The sequence below is a fragment of the Ranitomeya variabilis genome, chromosome 4 (assembly GCF_051348905.1).
Source record: "Ranitomeya variabilis isolate aRanVar5 chromosome 4, aRanVar5.hap1, whole genome shotgun sequence".
Classification (NCBI taxonomy): domain Eukaryota; kingdom Metazoa; phylum Chordata; class Amphibia; order Anura; family Dendrobatidae; genus Ranitomeya; species Ranitomeya variabilis.
The window spans coordinates 605,274,385-605,293,634 of record NC_135235.1 but is presented as its reverse complement, the minus strand read 5'-3'; the positions used below and the strand labels follow the sequence as shown (position 1 = coordinate 605,293,634).

At 43.7% G+C, this 19,250-nt stretch overlaps 1 long non-coding RNA gene across 1 annotated transcript; it reads right to left on the bottom strand.

Annotated features, from left to right (window-relative positions):
• Positions 1-1,119: 1,119 nt before the first annotated feature.
• On the bottom strand, positions 1,120-2,182 carry LOC143769235 (uncharacterized). Its single transcript, XR_013214287.1, has 3 exons — positions 1,825-2,182; positions 1,545-1,607; positions 1,120-1,451 (listed from the first exon to the last, which is right to left on the bottom strand). It is a non-coding gene; the product is annotated as an uncharacterized LOC143769235 (long non-coding RNA).
• Positions 2,183-19,250: the final 17,068 nt, after the last annotated feature.

Genomic DNA, 19,250 nt, shown 5'->3' with positions numbered 1-19,250 from the left:
AGCCATCTTTAGTCGTGCGGAGGCAGCCATCTTTAGTCTTTAGTCATGTGGAGGCAGCCTTCTTTAGTCGTGCAGGGGCAGCCATCTTTAGTTGTGCGGAGGCAGCCATCTTTAGTCGTGCGGAGGCAGCATTCTTTAGTCTATAGTCGTGCAGAGGCAGACGTCTTTAGTCGTGTGGAGGCAGCCATCTTTAATCTAAAGTCGTGCAGAGGCAGCCATCTTTAGTCGTGCGGAGGCAGCCATCTTTAGTCGTGCGGAGGCAGCCATCTTTAGTCTATAGTCATGCGGAGGCAGCATTCTTTAGTCTATAGTCGTGCGGAGGCAGCCATCTTTAGTCGTGCAGAGACAGCCGTCTTTAGTTGTGCGGAGGCATCCATCTTTAGTCGTGCGGAGGCAGCCATCTTTAGTCATGCGGAGGCAGCCATCTTTAGTCATGCGGAGGCAGCCATCTTTAGTTGTGTGGAGGCAGCCATCTTTAGCCTTTAGTCGTTCAGAGGCAGCCATCTTTAGTTGTGTGGAGGCAGCCATCTTTAGTCTATAGTGATGCAGAGGCAGCCATCTTTAGTCATGCGGAGGCAGCCATCTTTAGTTGTGTGGAGGCAGCCATCTTTAGTCTATAGTCATGCGGAGGCAGCCTTCTTTAGTCTATAGTCGTGCGGAGGCATCCATCTTTAGTCGTGCGGAGGCAGCCATCTTTAGTCTTGCGGAGGCAGCCATCTTTAGTCTTTAGTCATGTGGAGGCAGCCATCTTTATTCTTTAGTCGTGCGGAGGCAGCCATCTTTATTCTTTAGTCATGCGGAGGCAGCTACCTTTAGCCTTTAGTCGTGCGGAGGCAGCCATCTTTAGTCAGGCAGAGGAACCATATTTAGTCTTTAGTCGTGCAGAGGCAGCCACCTTTAGTCGTTGGTCATGCGGAGGCAGCCTTCTTTAATCTTTGGTCATGCGGAGGCAGCCATCTTTAGTCTATAGTCGTGCGGAGGCAGCCATCTTTAGTCTATATGTGCAAGTAGTACACGGCACTCAAGGTTCCTTGGTGGTGCACAAGTAAGGTATCCAACCCGTAAGTAAATAATAAAGCACTTGGCACTCAGAGATTCATTTGCAAGAAAAACGTGAAAGTTTTGTTTATTTGTGCGACCAGTTCAAGAGTGTTTAAACGTTTTCGGTCACAAGACCTTCATCAGAAACATCTCTCATGAAACTGCAAAATATGCAAACGACAATTACATGATTGTAAAAGACATCTGATATACAATTGAATTTAACAGAGGAGAACAAGTACATACACAAAAGGAGAATAAGTCTGATTACAATGGATGTTTGTACAGAAAAAATTCAGCACATGATGAATAAATGAATAAATGAACAAACAGTGACAACCGTGACGGTCAGTGTTAATCCAGACTGGTGTTCCGTGAGTCGTAGAATTCTCAGGCTAGGCTATAGGAAGCTGTGAGCGTGGATAAGGATAACAAGCAATTATATAACCTTAATACTGAGATTGCAGAGAACATTAATTGAGCTAAAATGCTTAGAAGGATACTGTGAAAGCAGTACTGCAGGGTGTCTGGTTGTGGCACTAGGAACAAGAGTGCAGAGTGATCACCTAAAATGAAAATGTGACATCGTGAATTAGCAGGATAGATCCCGGGTGAGCTGCTGTGAAGAGCTTCAGCAATATATGTCCGCCCACCCTGTATAAAGACACCACCATGTATACGGCACAAACTCAATAAGGGTATGGTATCCCAAACTGGGATGCCAGTAATGTAATAATGGCAATATTCACTAAGATCCACAGCAGAATAGTCTATAGAAAGTACCTGGAGGCAGAACAGCGCAATGCATAGGCCTCAAAGGCCCGCGTACACATGTGAGAAACCTGGCAAAAACACCTGAAGGGTATGATAAGAACAATGTTACCATCCAAGAGAATCAGGGCAAACAAACAATGCATTCTACTTGTGGTTGTATACCATAAGCTCCTAATTACCTCGGGGGTCCTGGAGGGTGTATAAGAAGTTGGGCGCACCGGGAGGGCGAGAAACCGCTATAGGGAATGGCGCTAAAAGAACAAATGCACAGTGGGAAAGATATCCCTTAGTATCGTGCAAAGCAAAGCAGGCTCCGGTGAGTAAGCCATGTATATTTACCCAGTAAGTCCAGGTCCGGGGTGTCGAGGTGCTGAGGGGCTGGTGTTGCCAGAAGCCGCTGTGTGACAGCGGTACTTCCGGGTATAAAAGCGCCCTGAGAGCGGGTCATGTGACCCGCCTCATCATGGAACATGTGATCGCGGTCATCAGGACCGCGCTTGCGCAGATTGAGACACTACTGAAGGCAGGGACTGAGCGCTGTATTAGAAGAACTGCGCATGCGTGGATTCATAAGGGGAGCGAAATACTATGGGTGAGCGCTATGTAACTATGGGTGAGCGCTATGTAACAGATAGAAGGCGCTGGTAGTATCGCTGATGGTATGAGATCTAAAAGGGCATGCATGGTTTAGGATGTAGAGACAAGCTGGCTATTTAGAGGATGGCCGCATAGTGTGTGTGTGGTGACCCCTGAATAAAAAGAACATAGCACATATATACTCTACCATATGTGGTGCCACCAGTACCCAGTGTGTGACGTGATTTTAGCGATTCTAAAAGACAGTAAAAAAGAACAGCATTAGGTTAACCCTAGAACGTGTACCTGGTGCCTCGCAGGCCTGCTAGGTTACTTGTTTTCTATTATCTGTAAAACTACATTAGTTAGAATTTTGAAACTCAAGGTAATCCCCAGGTATATAGTTGTTAGTAATATCCAGTTGTTCATATATTTTTATGTTATAGGCATCTCGTATAGCAACGCTTTTTTTGTGACTACCCCAGATTCACGTACCTGGGGCCTTTGAGGCCTGCTTTGGTTTACATGTACTCCTCAGTCTTTTTGTCTGTACTGTTGTTGGGGAAGAACTTATGACTCAGTCTTTATGACTATTGGTCGATGGCTGTTGCTGGGAAGAGTGTGGATTCTGCCTGACATGGTAATGTGATCCTGGAAGGGAGTTTCCCCTCACAAAGTAATGTGATTATGATGTCAGTACAGGTCCTTTAGGCCATGTGCACACGTTCAGGATTGTTAGCGTTTTTTTCGCGTTTTTTCGCTATAAAAACGTGATAAAAACGCGAAAAAAAACGCTTACATAAGCCTCCTATTATTTACAGGGTATTCCGCATTTTTGGTGCAAATGTTGCGATTTTTTCCGCGAAAAAATCGCATAGCGGAAAAAAAAGCAACATGTTCATTAAAAATGCGGAATTGCAGGGATTCCGCACACCTAGGGGTCCATTGATCTGCTTACTTCCCGCACGGGGCTGTGCACACCATGCGGGAAGTAAGCAGATTATATGCGGTTGGTACCCAGGGTGGAGGAGAGGAGACTCTCCTCACGCACTGGGCACCATATAAGTGGCCAAAAAATAAGAAATAAAATAATAAACAGTCCTATACTCACCCTCGATGTCTTGCCGCCTCCACTGCACGCTGCCGTTCGGTTTCTGTACCTGGTGTGCGCTGAAGGACCTCGCCGAATGACGTCACTGTCCTGTGATTGGTCGTGAGCGGTCATGTGACCGCTCACGTGACCGTGACGTCACGGGAGGTCCTGTGCGCACAGACCAGCTATACGGAACGGACGCCGGTGAGATGTCTGGGTGAGTATAAGCATTTTTTTATTTTTTTTATTATTTTTAAACATTCTATCTTTTACTATAGATGCTGCATAGGCAGCATCTATAGTAAAAAGTTGGTCACACTTGTCAAACGCTATGTTTGACAAGTGTGACCAACCTGTCAGTCAGTTTTCCAAGCGATGCTACAGATCGCAGGGAAAACTTTAGCATTCTGCAAGCTAATTACGCTTGCAGAATGCTAAAAAAACGCGAAAAAAACGGAAAAAAAACGCAAAAAAAAAAATGCGGATTTCTTGCAGAAAATTTCCGGTTTTCTTCAGGAATTTTCTGCAAGAAATCCGCAACGTGTGCACATACCCTTAGTCCTAAATCCTAGTTGCTGGAGAGACTTTGGAGGAAGAAGTCAGCTTTCTTTGGTCTGTAACAAAGAACCTTTCTGAGCTCCAAAACCAGAGGCTTCTACTGCACTTACAAGAAAGTGATCTGTTGAAGGTAAGAGTAGGGGGGCTGTACTTTACCCTAAGCACACAAACACTAACAAAGTCTTAGCACACACAGTGTATAGTGCACAAGCCTGATTGTAATCTTTATTTTTTACTTTTCATTTTAGTTTACTCACATCTAAGATTACAATGGCACAGTCTACATCAAGGGGATTGACTGTCCAAGAAATTGAGGCGATTATTTTCAATAGTGATGAAGACAGTGACATTTCTTTGTCGGATGAAGAGTATATTCCACCAGCTAATGTATCAACTTCATCGTCCAGCGATTCCTCAGATGATGAAGAAGTAATGGATCCAGCAGAATGTGCAAGTAGAACATCTAAAACAAATGTTTTTTGGAACAGTACTGCTGTGGCTCATGCACGCACCCCATCACATAACATTATTAGAGTTCCTCAAGGAGCTGTCGGAATTTCCCAATTCATGTCCAAAAAAGATGTTTTCAGTAAATTTGTTTCAGATGATATTGCAGATGAGGTAGTTCTGTGTACGAATGTGGAAGGTAAATGTATTGCTTCGGAAAAAAAAAAAACTTGGAAAAATTTAACTAAAGAGGAACTATATGCCTATATTGGCCTTACTCTTCTGGCAGGGTCGACTAAATCATATGATGTGCCAATCAAAGAGTTATTTCTGAACCTATTTGCAGATCCACATTACAAAGCCACTATGTCCGTAGATAGATTTGAGGCTATTCGGAGATGCATTCGTTTTGATGAAAAGAGAACTCGTCCTGTGAGGTTGGCAACCGATAAATTAGCGCCTCTTAGCTATATATGGAATCTTTTTATCAAGAACTGTTACAAACTTTACAATTCTAGCGAATATGTGACAGTGGACGAACAACTTCTTGCCTTTAGTGGACGTTGCAAATTTATCCAATATATGCCCAGTAAGCCAGCTAAATACGGCATAAAAATTTTCTGGATGTGCGATTCAGCAACTTATTATGGGATGAATGGCATGATTTACTGTGGAAAAGAAGCTGACGCTCCAGTCCAGAAAGATCTATGTTCCAACATAGTGAAAACACTAGCTTTACCAATTTTCCATTCTGGAAAAAATATCACTATGGATAATTATTTTACTAATTTAGAACTGGCCAATTTTTTGCTTCAGAAACAACTAACACTTGTTGGTACAATGAGACCAAACCGCCGCGAAATTCCACCAATAATGAAGCACAATGCACAGCGACCAATCTACGAGAGTGTATTCGGTTTCTGCAATGAGGCAACAATGGTGTCCTATAAAGCCAAGAAAGAAAAATCTGTGATATTACTGAGCACAATGCATAACGATGAAAGTATTGACACCAATGACAGGAAACAAAAACCTGAAATTATACTTCATTATAATAAGACAAAAGGAGGTGTCGACAAGATGGACGAAATGATTACTGAATATTCGTGTAAAAGGCAGACTAAACGTTGGCCTGTTGCCCTTTTTTCCAATATCCTTGATGTGTCATCCCTCAATAGCTATATTGTTTATTGTCAAACTAATCCAGAATTCCATGCCAACAGGAAGGACAATAGACGTATATTTTTGACAGAACTTTGTTATGAACTTTTGATGCCTACTATGCTAGAGAGAAGCAGCACAAAATGCTTATCAAGGCAAATTACAGAGGCAATGATCCGATGTGGAATATGCTTTCAGGAACAGCCAGAGCAAAGAGAAAAAAAAAGAAAGCGCTGCTATATTTGTCCAGCAAAGAAAGAAAGAAAATAGGAGCGTTTATGTTCTACTTGCGGACAAAATGTATGCAGGGAACATTCTGAAGAAAAAATAATATGCAAGAATTGTCGGGGGAATATGTAAAGTGGAAAATAAATATTCCTGCACCAAGTTTGCTACAGACTTTATGTAATTTTTTTTTTGAATTATACACATCTTAGGCTATGTTCCAAGTAGCGCTGGGGTTCACCAGAATGTGATACATAATGGATCTGACCTCCTGGTAACTCCAGCTAAGGCTGATGGAATGCCGGGATTCCACCAGCATTAGCTGAGGTCACCAGGAGGTCAGATCCATTACTGATCCCCTCCTGGTGGACCCCAGCGCTAGTGGGAATGCATCCTTACTTTGCAAATTTAAAATAAACTTTGAAAAGTATTTTTATTTGAGTTATTCCATGTTATTTGCACACAGGCCTAAAAGGCCCCAGGTACGTGAATATGGGGTAGTCACAAAAAAAGCGTTGCTATACGAAATGCCTATAACATAAAAATATACGAACAACTGGAAATTACTAACAACTATATAGCTGAGGAATACCTAGAGTTTCAAAATTGTAACTAAAGTAGTTTTACAGAAAATAATAAAAAAGTAACCTGACAGGCCTGCGAGGCCCCAGGTACGCGTTCTACCAGCCTTAGCCGGGGTCACCAGGAGGTCAGATCCATTACGAAATCCCGTCCAGGCGGACCCCAGAGCTAGTGGGAATGCATGCTTACTTTCAAATAACTTTGAAAAAAATTTTTTTTTGAGTTATTCCATGTTATTTGAAAACAGGCCTCAAAGGCCCCAGGTACGTAATAGTGTAGATTTCTATGGTCCCGCATTCTAGGGTTAAAATGTGCCAATACGCCATATAAAACTCAACTGGCAGCTCATCTCCCCCTGGAATTTTCCCTTTTGCCATACCACCTATTGCACATTTGACCTCTTCCTCCCATAACATCATCAGATAAAAACTCAGCATTGCCATCAGGAATATCGTTACTTAGCACTTTACAATAATCCAACATCTCCTCTTGTGTGGCTCTACTATCATTATTAAAATGGTGCTTATAAAACTCACAGATCTGTTCCATCATTTCAGTACCCTCTACCTCACCCTCATTAGAAGTTAAAACTGATTTAAAAAACCCTTTAGAAGAAAAAACTTCCGTAAAAAAATATCGTGCGCATTTCTCATTTTCCTCCATATGCTTGATCTTGGCATTATGCACAATAGCTCTGCCCTTCTCCAATAATGACTTTCTATGTTCCTCTTTCAGCTTACATATTTCCTCCTCCACCTCCATCCCTGCTCTCTTAAATTTATACAATATATTCAGCCTACTTAACATCTTGTCTTCTCTTTCCTTCTTTTCACGCACTTTCTGATAACAAATGTGCTTAAAAAAATCCGGCAATCCTTTCCTGTGCCCAGTCCCACCACTTCAAGATGTTCTTAAAACCATTCTGTTTTGCCACACAATCTACAAACACTTTTTTAAAAACTTCAGTCACTTCCTCATCCTCCAGCAAGCTTATTTATATTCAGTTTCCATACTCCTCTACTAAAACTAACTGACGCTCATCTCCGTTATCACCACCTTTATGGTCTGAGAAGCTCCTTCTCACATGTTCACACTGGGCCACCTTCGGGACTGCCAACGACCACTATACGCTACATATGTAAACCTTTCATCAGCGATCACCATCAGTCCAGCGTCAGTAAAATGCAAATCCAATCCTGCATAATCTCATTCAGCATATTTGAAGTGACGTCCAACTTTACATCTAAAGAGCTTTCCTGATCTTTGACATTCCTAATACAAATAAAATCCCCAGCCACCATTGTAAAATCTTGCCCCGGTGTAACAGGCCAGATTATACCCCCAGGCCAGACTATACCCGGGGTTAAAGTGGCCTAGGCTAGATTATACCCCGGGTATACTTTGGCCTAGGCCAAACTATACCCCGGGGTATAAAATAGCCTAGGCCAAAGTATACCCCTCCAGGCCAGATTATACCCCCCAGGGTAAGCTGAGGGAAAGCTGCTCATTCTTCTAGGTCACAGCTCCCCCTCCCATCGGGCACTGCTCCTTTTCAAGCTCCTCCACCTCTGGTGACGCCAGGGATCTCCCTTTCTAAGCCCCACCCCCTCCCTATAGTCACATGTGACATGAAATCTTCAGCCCTGCTCGTGCCAGCTCGTTGTCTTGGCGCCTTGGATATGCTTGGAAAAGGGCTTTGTATACCTAGGGGGCACTGACGAGCACTGAGGGGTGGGTGGGGAACCCCTTTACTGGTTGCTATGGGATATAGCATGATCACTCTATCCTAGCAACACCTTGGATACGCTTGGAAAAGGGGTTTATCTATCTTGGGGGCACCATTGCAGCACTGCGGGTGGGTGGGGAAACCTTTTACTGGTTGCTATGGGATTTTACATGATCACTCTATCCTAGCAACGCCTTGAATACGCTTGAAAAAGGGGTTTATCTACCTTGGGGGCACTCTCGCAGCACTTAAGGATAGGTGGTTAACCCCTTAGGTGGTTGCTATGGGATTTTACATGACCACTTTATCCTAGCAACGGCTTGTATACGCTTGGAAAAGGGGTTTATCTACCTTGGGGGCACCCTTGCAGCACTGTGGGGAAGCCGGGGAACCCTTTTACTGGTTGCTATGGGATTTTACATGACCAATTTATCCTAGCAACGCCTTGTATACGCTTGGAAAAGGGGTTAATCTACCTTGGGGGCACCCTCACAGCACTGCGGGGTGGGTGGGGAACCCTTTTACTGGTTGCTATGGGATTTTACATGGCCATTCTATCCTAGCAACGCCTTGGATACGCTTAAAAAATGGGTTTATCTACCATGGGGGCACCCTCGCAGCACTGCGGGGAAGCCGGGGAACCCTTTTACTGAGGAAGGAAACAGCACAAAAATTCAAAAGCTGACTTAGGCCATAGTATACCCCCGGGGGATAAACTTTATACCAGGGGGTATAAAATAGTTTTTATAGTATTTCTCTAGGCCATAATGTTATCACTTCACTGTTTTTCTCACCCTATTGCTTATTTGTTGAAAAGTGTGCAGATCTGAACTGACAGTAGATGGCGCTGTCCTGTCAGTGCATAGTTAATGATAACTTGTTTTGTATGTTCTCTATGACACCTCTCTGCTCTCTATGACACCAAATCTTTTCCAATTTTGACAACCATGGAAGATCAATTGTATGACCAGCTTTTGAGATTCTACACTGCAACAGAACAAAGGTACCCTCAGTATACCTACGATCTACCTCCTGAGAAACGTGCAAATGCCAAGTCTCAGTTTAGACAAACAGCAAAGCCATATCGAGCCCAAGGAGGAATTGTTTATCATAGGGAAAAGGAGGTTCTTACTAAAAGTCGACTGCCAAATATCCTGAAGGCCTGTCATGACAACCCAATATCTGGGGGCCATTTTGGCAGAGATAAAACTTTAGCCAAAATCTCTGACCGGTTTTACTGGAAGGGAATGAAAAATGACGTTCACCAGTATGTGAAAGCCTGTCAAAAATGTTTTGTTATAAATCCCAAAATCACAAAGGAAGCTCCACCACTCAACAGTATATCAGTGCCTGGAAAAGTATGGAGCTTAGTTGGGATTGATATGATTGGCCCTCTTCAGGAAACATCAAATGGCAACAAATATATAGTTGCTGCCACTGATCATTTCTCCAAATGGACTGAAGCAACAGCTGTCCCAGATAAGAGTGCCAAGTCAGTGGCAAATTTTTTGTACTCCGTTATCTGTCGCCTTGGCTGTATGGAGACTCTGATTAGCGACCAGGGACGAGAGTTTGTAAACTCGATCATTGACAACCTGATGGAACATTTTCAAACAGATCACCGTATTTCATCTGCATACCACCCACAAACAAATGGCCAGCGGGAACGTGATAATCGGACACTTAAAGAAGCTCTTAGTAAGCTTGTCAATGACCAAGGAAACAACTGGGATCAATTCATCCCTGGTGTTCTGTTTGCCTATCACACATCTGTGCATGCTTCAACCAAGGTTACTCCATTTGAGGTCATGTATGGACGGAAGGCCAAGCTTCCCATGGACCTTAATCCCTCAAAAGATGATACGGTGGATCCCATGCCCATTTCAGATCATGCCACCCCTGATGTGCTAAATACACTGTCAAGCATTCTTAAAAAGCTGCACTCAGACGTCAGTACCAACATCCACTCTGCTCAAGAACACCAGAAGTGTGCCTTTGATCGCCGACACAAAAGCAACAAAGAAATCACTGCTGGTACCATAGTTTATATCAAGAATCAGCGCCGTATTCAACGCATAGGTTCAAAGATGGAACCACGCTGGATTGGACCTTATTTAGTTGTGGAATCCTTGACCAAGGGACGAGTAAAACTTAAGAACAACAAAACTGGCAAGATATTAAGCAACACATACCACACCAGCAACCTAAAGATTTACCAGGATAAAGAGGCTTCTCCACCATCCGATGATGATTATTCCAGTGACTCTGCCACACAGAAAAATAAGCAAACTAAGGCTTTCAACCTACTACCAAGTTCAAGAAGGAAGTATCTTAGCACCACTCTTGGCCTTACGTTTAGTAAGGTTGTATACTGTGGATGCAGACGAGACCTTGAACAACCACGGCGTACATATAAAACCAAAGGTGATGGAAACTGCTTCTTCCGGGCCATCAGCTACATCTTGACAGGAACAGAGGACAACCATTCCCTTCTCAGAGATAAAGTCATCCACCATATGAAAACTGACTTGACAAAAAAACTACAGGACTACTTGAACCAAAATGTGAATGAATATGTGAACATCTCTGGAATCTCTCGTGATGGAGTCTGGGCAACTGATGCAGAGATCATGACCACGGCGAATCTGTTGAGTTGCGACATAATAATCTACACAAACGTCGGTGACTCCATGGATTGGTTGACATATCCTGCAAGCTTCAATCTGCAGTCAACAACTGAACATGCACTGTATCTTGAAAATAAGCACGATCATTTCAATGTTGTTATCAGTGTTTAGCTTTAAACGTTAATTTGGTAGCAAGGACATGCTAGACTAAATGTCATAATACACAGAATGACTGTTGGGCGATTTGTTGCCCCAGATAATTGCATTGCATGATAAGTGACTTATAGCTAATGAGAAATTATTGCCCCCCCTCCCACCGCTAGGTGGTGCTGGCTCTGCTTCTACAAGCTCCAACGGCACTAGCCAGGTGCCGCTCTCCTCTATGGCGCCTGGCTGTGACGTCGGCGCATGGAGAGGCAGCGCCACCTAGCGGCAGGAGGGGGACCCCGTCTACCAGGAGACGGGCAGCGGCGGTTAGCGAGGGGGGGTAATCGGGCAGCCCCCCTAAGGTAACTATAAAATGGGGGGGTATTTGTAATGCATATGCATTACAAATACCCCCCTTTACAACTACTTTTGCCATGGGCAAAAGTTTTGTATAGTGGGAGGTACTCTTTAAGAATTGTCAGTTTGGTTTCTCAATAAAATGTTGAAGCATTAAGTAATTCTTGTGTATATCACTCAATGCAAATGATTTCATTGGGGTATAATATGAGCTGAGAGGTATAAATTGGGCTAGGCAACTTTAACCCCAGATTAGTTACATAATCTGGCCTGGAGGGGTATAGTTTGGCCTAGGCTATTTTACACCCCGGGGTATAGTTTGGCCTAGGCCAGTTTATGCCCGGGTATACTCTGGCATAGACCAAATTATACCCGGGGTTAATCTGGGACAGGGTTACTTTGGCCTGTTACACCGAGGAACCCTTTTACTGGTTGCTATGGGATTTTACATGACCACTTTATCCTAGCAATGCCTTGTATATGCTTGGAAAAGGGGTTTATCTACCTTGGGGGCACCCTGCTTGCTATAGGGTTTTACATGGTGTAAGTACCTTAGATTGATCATTTGAAATCGCTTAGCAACCAGGAAAAGAGTTCCCCAGCCTCCATGCAATGCTGCGACAGTGCCCCCAAGGTAGATAAGCCCCTTTTCCAAGCGTATCCAAGGCGTTGCTAGGATAAAGTGGCCATGTAAAATCCCATAGCAACCAGTAAAAGGGATCCCCACCCACCCCGCAGTGCTGTGAGGGTGCCCCCAAGGTAGATTAACCCCTTTTCCAAGCGTATACAAGGCGTTGCTAGGATAAATTGGTCATGTAAAATCCCATAGCAACCAGTAAAAGGGTTCCCCGGCTTCCCCGCAGTGCTGTGAGGGTGCCCCCAAGGTAGATAAACCCCTTTTCCAACCGTATCCAGGGCGTTGCTAGGATAAAGTGGCCATGTAAAATCCCATAGCAACCAGTAAAAGGGATCCCCACCCACCCCGCAGTGCTGTGAGGGTGCCCCCAAGGTAGATTAACCCCTTTTCCAAGCGTATACAAGGCGTTGCTAGGATAAATTGGTCATGTAAAATCCCATAGCAACCAGTAAAAGGGTTCCCCGGCTTCCCCGCAGTGCTGTGAGGGTGCCCCCAAGGTAGATAAACCCCTTTTCCAACCGTATCCAGGGCGTTGCTAGGATAAAGTGGCCATGTAAAATCCCATAGCAACCAGTAAAAGGGATCCCCACCCACCCCGCAGTGCTGTGAGGGTGCCCCCAAGGTAGATTAACCCCTTTTCCAAGCGTATACAAGGCGTTGCTAGGATAAATTGGTCATGTAAAATCCCATAGCAACCAGTAAAAGGGTTCCCCGGCTTCCCCGCAGTGCTGTGAGGGTGCCCCCAAGGTAGATAAACCCCTTTTCCAACCGTATCCAGGGCGTTGCTAGGATAAAGTGGCCATGTAAAATCCCATAGCTACCAGTAAAAGGGATCCCCACCCACCCCGCAGTGCTGTGAGGGTGCCCCCAAGGTAGATTAACCCCTTTTCCAAGCGTATACAAGGCGTTGCTAGGATAAATTGGTCATGTAAAATCCCATAGCAACCAGTAAAAGGGTTCCCCGGCTTCCCCGCAGTGCTGTGAGGGTGCCCCCAAGGTAGATAAACCCCTTTTCCAACCGTATCCAGGGCGTTGCTAGGATAAAGTGGCCATGTAAAATCCCATAGCAACCAGTAAAAGGCTATAGTCTGGCCTGAGGGTATAGTGTGGCCTGTTATAGTTTGGCCTAGGCTGTTTTACATCCTTAGGTATAGTTTGGCCTAGGCCAAAATATACCCAGGGTTAAATGTAGCCTAGGCCACTTTAACCCTGGGGGGTATAATGTGGCCTGGAGGGGTATAGTTTGGCCTAGGCTATTTTACACCCCGGGGTATAGTTTGGCCTAGGCCATTTTATGCCTGGGTATAGTTTGGCCTAGGCCAGTTTATACCCCGGGGTATACTCTGGCCTAGGCCAAATTATACCCGGGGTTAATCTGGGACGGGGTTACTTTGGCCTGTTACACCGGCACAAGGTGCTGACTTTATTGCACATTCCTGTAAACTAATGACATCAGCCTTCACAGACTTCAGTTCATCCAATACTGCTGCTCTTCTTACTACTGACCCAATTCCTCTCACATTACATGATGCAGCCACCACACTCATCAGCATGAAAAGGTGCAGCACACTTAAACACGCCATCATTATAACTTACGAATGTCCGTGACTACCCAACACCTTTCTCTGCAATACTAAACCAATGTCCGGCGATTCTGGACCAGAAGCCATCAGTATGCAAATCCGCAGGTGTCCCAGGATTCCTCAGGGCACCTGCATTTCCCACTTCTCATCTGCTTTTTTTTTACTAGAGGAGGACTCGGCACCATCAAAGTCATCCACTTCTTCCATAACAGAACACTCATCACTACAGGCTCCTCTTTGCCCAGGTGTAATTGTGTGGTCATCATTTGAATCCCACCCCTCCTGGCAATAAATCTGATCTACATTAGAAACAGGATCAGGACAATCACCCCCATCATTGAAACTGTTCAAAGCATCCCCGAAGATTGTTTCACTCACACTCACTCCCAACCTTCTGAGAAGACACCAAAACTCTTTCGTGCTCCACCCTGACTCTTACTTTTTTAAAAATTTGTTTATTAACCAAAACAGTAACAACATATACATATTTGTGCATCCAAGCCAGCATAAGTACACTTGTCAAGGTAATTATGAATGGACAACAAATTTGTGCATTAAATTATTCACACTCTTTCAGTATTATAAGTCCATATGTTGCTATATACATAATATATCACTGGTCAAGTGAAAAGAAAACATATCTTCATGTCGGCCTGGTAGCATATATCCAAAAAGAAGGGGGAAAAAAAGAGAAAGGAAAAAAGTATTCTCCTTTCTCTCTCCTCTTCTATAACTATCTTATACTAATGTGCCGCCCAATATCTATATATATATATATAATAACTATCTGATGCCGTGGAGTATGTGTTAATGTGACCCTGACTCTTACTTGACTTTTTGATTCCCACCACCTGCCAGGCTCCCTCTTTAGTGCTACTACCACTCCCATCCTCCTTCCACACCTTTATTCACCACATTCTCCACAATTACACTGGGAGTCACACTCGGAGTTTTAACGCCCCCAGCTTTATTAACCTCACTCCTGCCTGGTTTTCCCTCAGATATATTGGTACTACACCTGTACACCCCCTCAGCACTTGTAACCTCCCGACCACCTCCCACCATATCAGCAAAAGATTTATATATCTTCCAGAGCAGATATTTCTTGGCAAAGTGCCCCTGCTTTCCACATACAGTCATATGAAAAAGTTTGGGCACCCCTATTAATCTTAAGCTTAATGTTTTATAAAAAAAAAATTATTTGCAACAGCTATTTCAGTTTCATATATCTAATAACTGTTGGACACAGTAATGTTTCTGCCTTGAAATGAGGTTTATTGTACTAACAGAAAATGTGCAATCTGCATTCAAACAAAATTTGACAGGTGCATAAGTATGGGCACCCTTATCATTTTCTTGTTTTAAATACTCCTACCTACTTTTTACTGACTTACTAAAGCACTTTTTTTGGTTTTGTAAACTCATTGAGCTTTGAACTTCATAGCTAGGTGTATGCAATCATGAGAAAAGCTACTTAAAGTGGCCACTTGCAAGTTGTTCTCCTGTTTGAATATCCTCCAAAGAGTGGCATCATGGGCTCCTCAAAACAACTGTCAAATGATATGAAAACAAAGATTATTCAACATAGTTGTTCAGGGGAAGGATACAAAAAGCTGTCTCAGAGGTTTAACCTGTCAATTTCCACTTTGAGGAACATAGTAAGGAAATGGAAGAACACAGGTACAGTTCTTGTTAAGGCCAGAAGTGGCAGGCCAAGAAACACATCAGAAAGGCAGAGAAGAAGAATGGTGAGATCAGTCAAGGACAATCCTCAGGCCACCTCCAGAGATCTGCAGCATCAACTTGCTGCAGATGGTGTCACTGTGCATCGGTCAACTATACAATGCACTTTGCACAAGGAGAAGATGTATGGGAGAGTGATGCAAAAGAAGCCGTTTCTGCAAGCACGCCACAAACAGAGTCGGCTGAGGTATGCAAAAGCACATTTGGAGAAGCCAATTTCTTTTTGGAAGAAGGTCCTGTGGACTCATGAAACCAAGATTGAGTTGTTTGGTAATACAAAAAGGCGTTATGCATGGCGGCAAAAAAACACAGTGCGTTGTATAGTTGACCGATGCACAGTGACACCATCTGCAGCAAGTTGATGCTGCAGCTCTCTGGAGATGGTCTGAGGATTGTCCTTGACTGATCTCACCATAATTCTTCTCTGCCTTTCTGATGTTTTTCTTGGCCTGCCACTTCTGGCCTTAACAAGAACTGTGCCTGTGTTCTTCCATTTCCTAACTATGTTCCTCACAGTGGAAATTGACAGGTTAAATCTCTGAGACAGCTTTTTGTATCCTTCCCCTGAACAACTATGTTGAATAATCTTTGTTTTCAGATCATTTGACAGTTTTTTTGAGGAGCCAATGATGCCACTCTTCAGAGGAGATTCAAACAGGAGAACAACTTGCAAGTGGCCACTTTAAGTAGTTTTTCTCATGATTGCATACACCTAGCTATGAAGTTCAAAGCTCAATGAGGTTACAAAACCAAAAAAAGAGCTTTAGTAAATCAGTAAAAAGTAGGTAGGAGTATTTAAAACAAGAAAATGATAAGGGTGCCCATACTTATGCACCTGTCAAATTTTGTTTGAATGCAGATTGCACATTTTCTGTTAGTACAATAAACCTCATTTCAAGGCAGAAACATTACTGTGTCCAACAGTTATTAGATATACGAAACTGAAATAGCTGTTGCAAAAAAAACAATTTTTTATAAAACATTAAGCTTAAGATTAATAGGGGTGCCCAAACTTTTTCATATGACTGTAAATCACAAAAATTATTTGCTGCACATTCATGCACTTTATGTCCTGTTTTGACAGTTTTTACACACCTCCCTCTGCTGAGGACAACTCCGCTCCTGTCCATACTTATAACAGTTCCTGCAAAATTCAAGCTGACCCTCATAAAAACAAAATCCTCTCTCCCCAGCAATTGAAAAAACTGCAGGAATTGACCTTTCTCCTTCCGCCATATTGCTTCAATTTTAAAGTGCACAAGAAATTTCCTCATTCCGTTTAGGTATCCATGCTTGTTAACCATTCTATTCAGAAATTTAAGTTATTCACAATATCTGTCCAGAAAGGTACGCATCGTACTATCCGACACTCTGGAGTTATACATGTGTACAATAACCACTTTAAAATTCCTCATAAACAATGGGTCCACATCAATCTTGTCCAAAATCGGCTTACTCCTCTTTTCCATCCTTCCAGAGTCATTTAAAACTCCAGGCATAGATCTTCAGAAGAAAAAGTAATATCATAAATTCTCTTCCTTGGATAATCTTGTAGTCCCAATACATTTTTTACCTGTGCACAAGGGAGAGGCTTCAGAAGCTCCCTCACGATGTCATCCAGTCCAATCTTCTCCTGAAACTCCTTCACGACCAACTGAACCATGTTCTCGACACCACGAGACACTGATAAATACATATCTGCAGGTTCTCCTACCAAGGCCAACCCATGATCGCAATTCAAATCATGACCCGTAGCCCACTCACAGGGACCCCAATCACAATTCTCTCAACAACACCAGCAAAGGTTTCCCAAAACTGATCTTAGCCAAAAGGCCGAGAAGCGATAACCAGAAATGGTTTTGCTCTTGTGCTGCACCAAGGCCTAAAACTGACACCCTTTGTGGAGATGGAGCAAAAGATTGCCCTGAGGAAGACATTTTAACAAACTCTGGATGCATTCACAATGACAGTTCTGCTGTTTGTTCAAGCTGCGAGCCACGTGTTTTTTATCTGCATAACTCCACCTTGTGCCGGGGTATACGACAGAGCAGGAAGAGACACAGGCCGATAAACAATCCAGCAAGATTTATTGGAACAGGGAACTGGGACAACACAAATAAAAGTAATTCTGCAGCGTCTGCAATGAGTCCACAATGAGTCCACACAAAGGGAGCAGATGCGGGAGCGCCACCCGGCAATCCGATGCAAGGGAAATAAAAATAATCCTTGAGTGAATTCAATGGCTCCAGCAGATGAGGGCCACAACACAGTACAATGTGGCAGCTTTTAACCCTCCACTCACTGGCACCAGGATCTCGCCTCGGCATAAGATCCCAGCCCTTCGCAAGTCACCACACAATAAGTCTTCAGATTCAGTCCTTAAATCCAGTAGGGTGGTGAGACCTCACAATTCCTTGTGGCAAAATTATCTCCAATTTCCATACATGATACCAGAATCCAGCTGAAGATCCTTGTCCTTCAAAGCACACAGCATCGACTAAAAGAAGATGTGGCTTGTTGTCCTACCTCTCTTGGGATCAGCCCCTTTTATAGGGCAGAGATACTAACACCCACCCCCTTAAACACCGCTCCAAGAATTAAGAAAGTTCCAGAAACCCTGTCTACAGTCTCTCTACATGTTTGTGTATTGGAGATGCCCCCTGCAGAGGGGAACAAAGACAAGCATGCCCACACCAGATACAGGGCAAGGAATGCTAATGTAAGCCGGATTACAGTATGGTCCATGTGTACAGGCTGGGGTAACACTCTGTAACACACCTATTTTAACATACCCTCCCTCCCCTTTTGTTCCAATGTGCAGGACTGATTCTCAGGAGGAGGGCGAGAGGGAAAAAACAAAGGAGCAGCTGTCTTCCCTTATCTCTCCTGATGCTGGGTATGGACCCTACTGCCTACCATGTTGCCTGCTGCTGCTTCATCAACAGACTGAAGATGACTGCCACCGCACAGCTATATAAAGGCCAGGCCCCTTTGTGACACATGAGTGTTCCAGACAAAGGCCCTTTCTGACATGTGAGTGTTCCATGCACAGAGTCTATCTAATGCAAGCAGTGCACTTGGCTGCTTCAAAGCATTAGAATACTCACACAGGTGTAGATAGGCAGCATATTCAAGATCAGCAGGGACACAATTTTTTCTTTTTTTTAAATACATATACACCAAATTAAAAAGTCGGTGGCCCACAAGAAAAAGGGAATTAAAACACAGGACAAAGAATCTGATTAAAACAAAAGCTCTATAATCTCGGAATCCTTACTACCTTTTACCTTTTGACTTAACCAACAGCTCTTTCTTTAGTTTTTCCATCTTGGAACTCCAATAAAAGGTAAAACAAGCTTTGCTTATTTTGTTTAAAAATGTGCTTTGGAGAAGGGAAGTGTAATAATAAAGAGGTAGATATGAGGCGCATTCACAGCCCGGGGTCCTCCGTGCAGAGATGGTGCCTGCTGATGAGTAATGGCGGATGGATGCTTACTCACACGTGGGTTTAGACCTCACCCAGTGTGAAAGGGAGCGATTTCTTTTGCTTCACAGAGTCGCCTAAATAAATGCTGCACCCTGTTAAGTCACAGGGTGCAGCTGAAGACGCTAGTGGGATCCCTGAGATTCAACCCCACTAAGGCAGGTTTCACACTTGCGTTTTGATATGCAGCGTTTTTAACGCAAACGCATGTGGTGAAAAAACGCATGTAAACCCGTGCAAACGCTGCGTTTTTGGATGGAGAAAAAAAAGCAGTGTTTTGCCGCGTTTACATGCGTTTTTTCCTGCGTTTGCGTTTTTGAAACGCATGCTGAGCAGTGTGTGACAGCTGCCAATCATCAAAATCAACAAGAAAACCCACTATAAATAGAAATAGCTAGGGTTAGGGTTAGGGGTAGGGTTAGGGTTAGGATCCCTAGGGTTAGAGGTAGGGTTAGGGTTTGGATCCCTTTATCACCTTGATGGTGGGGG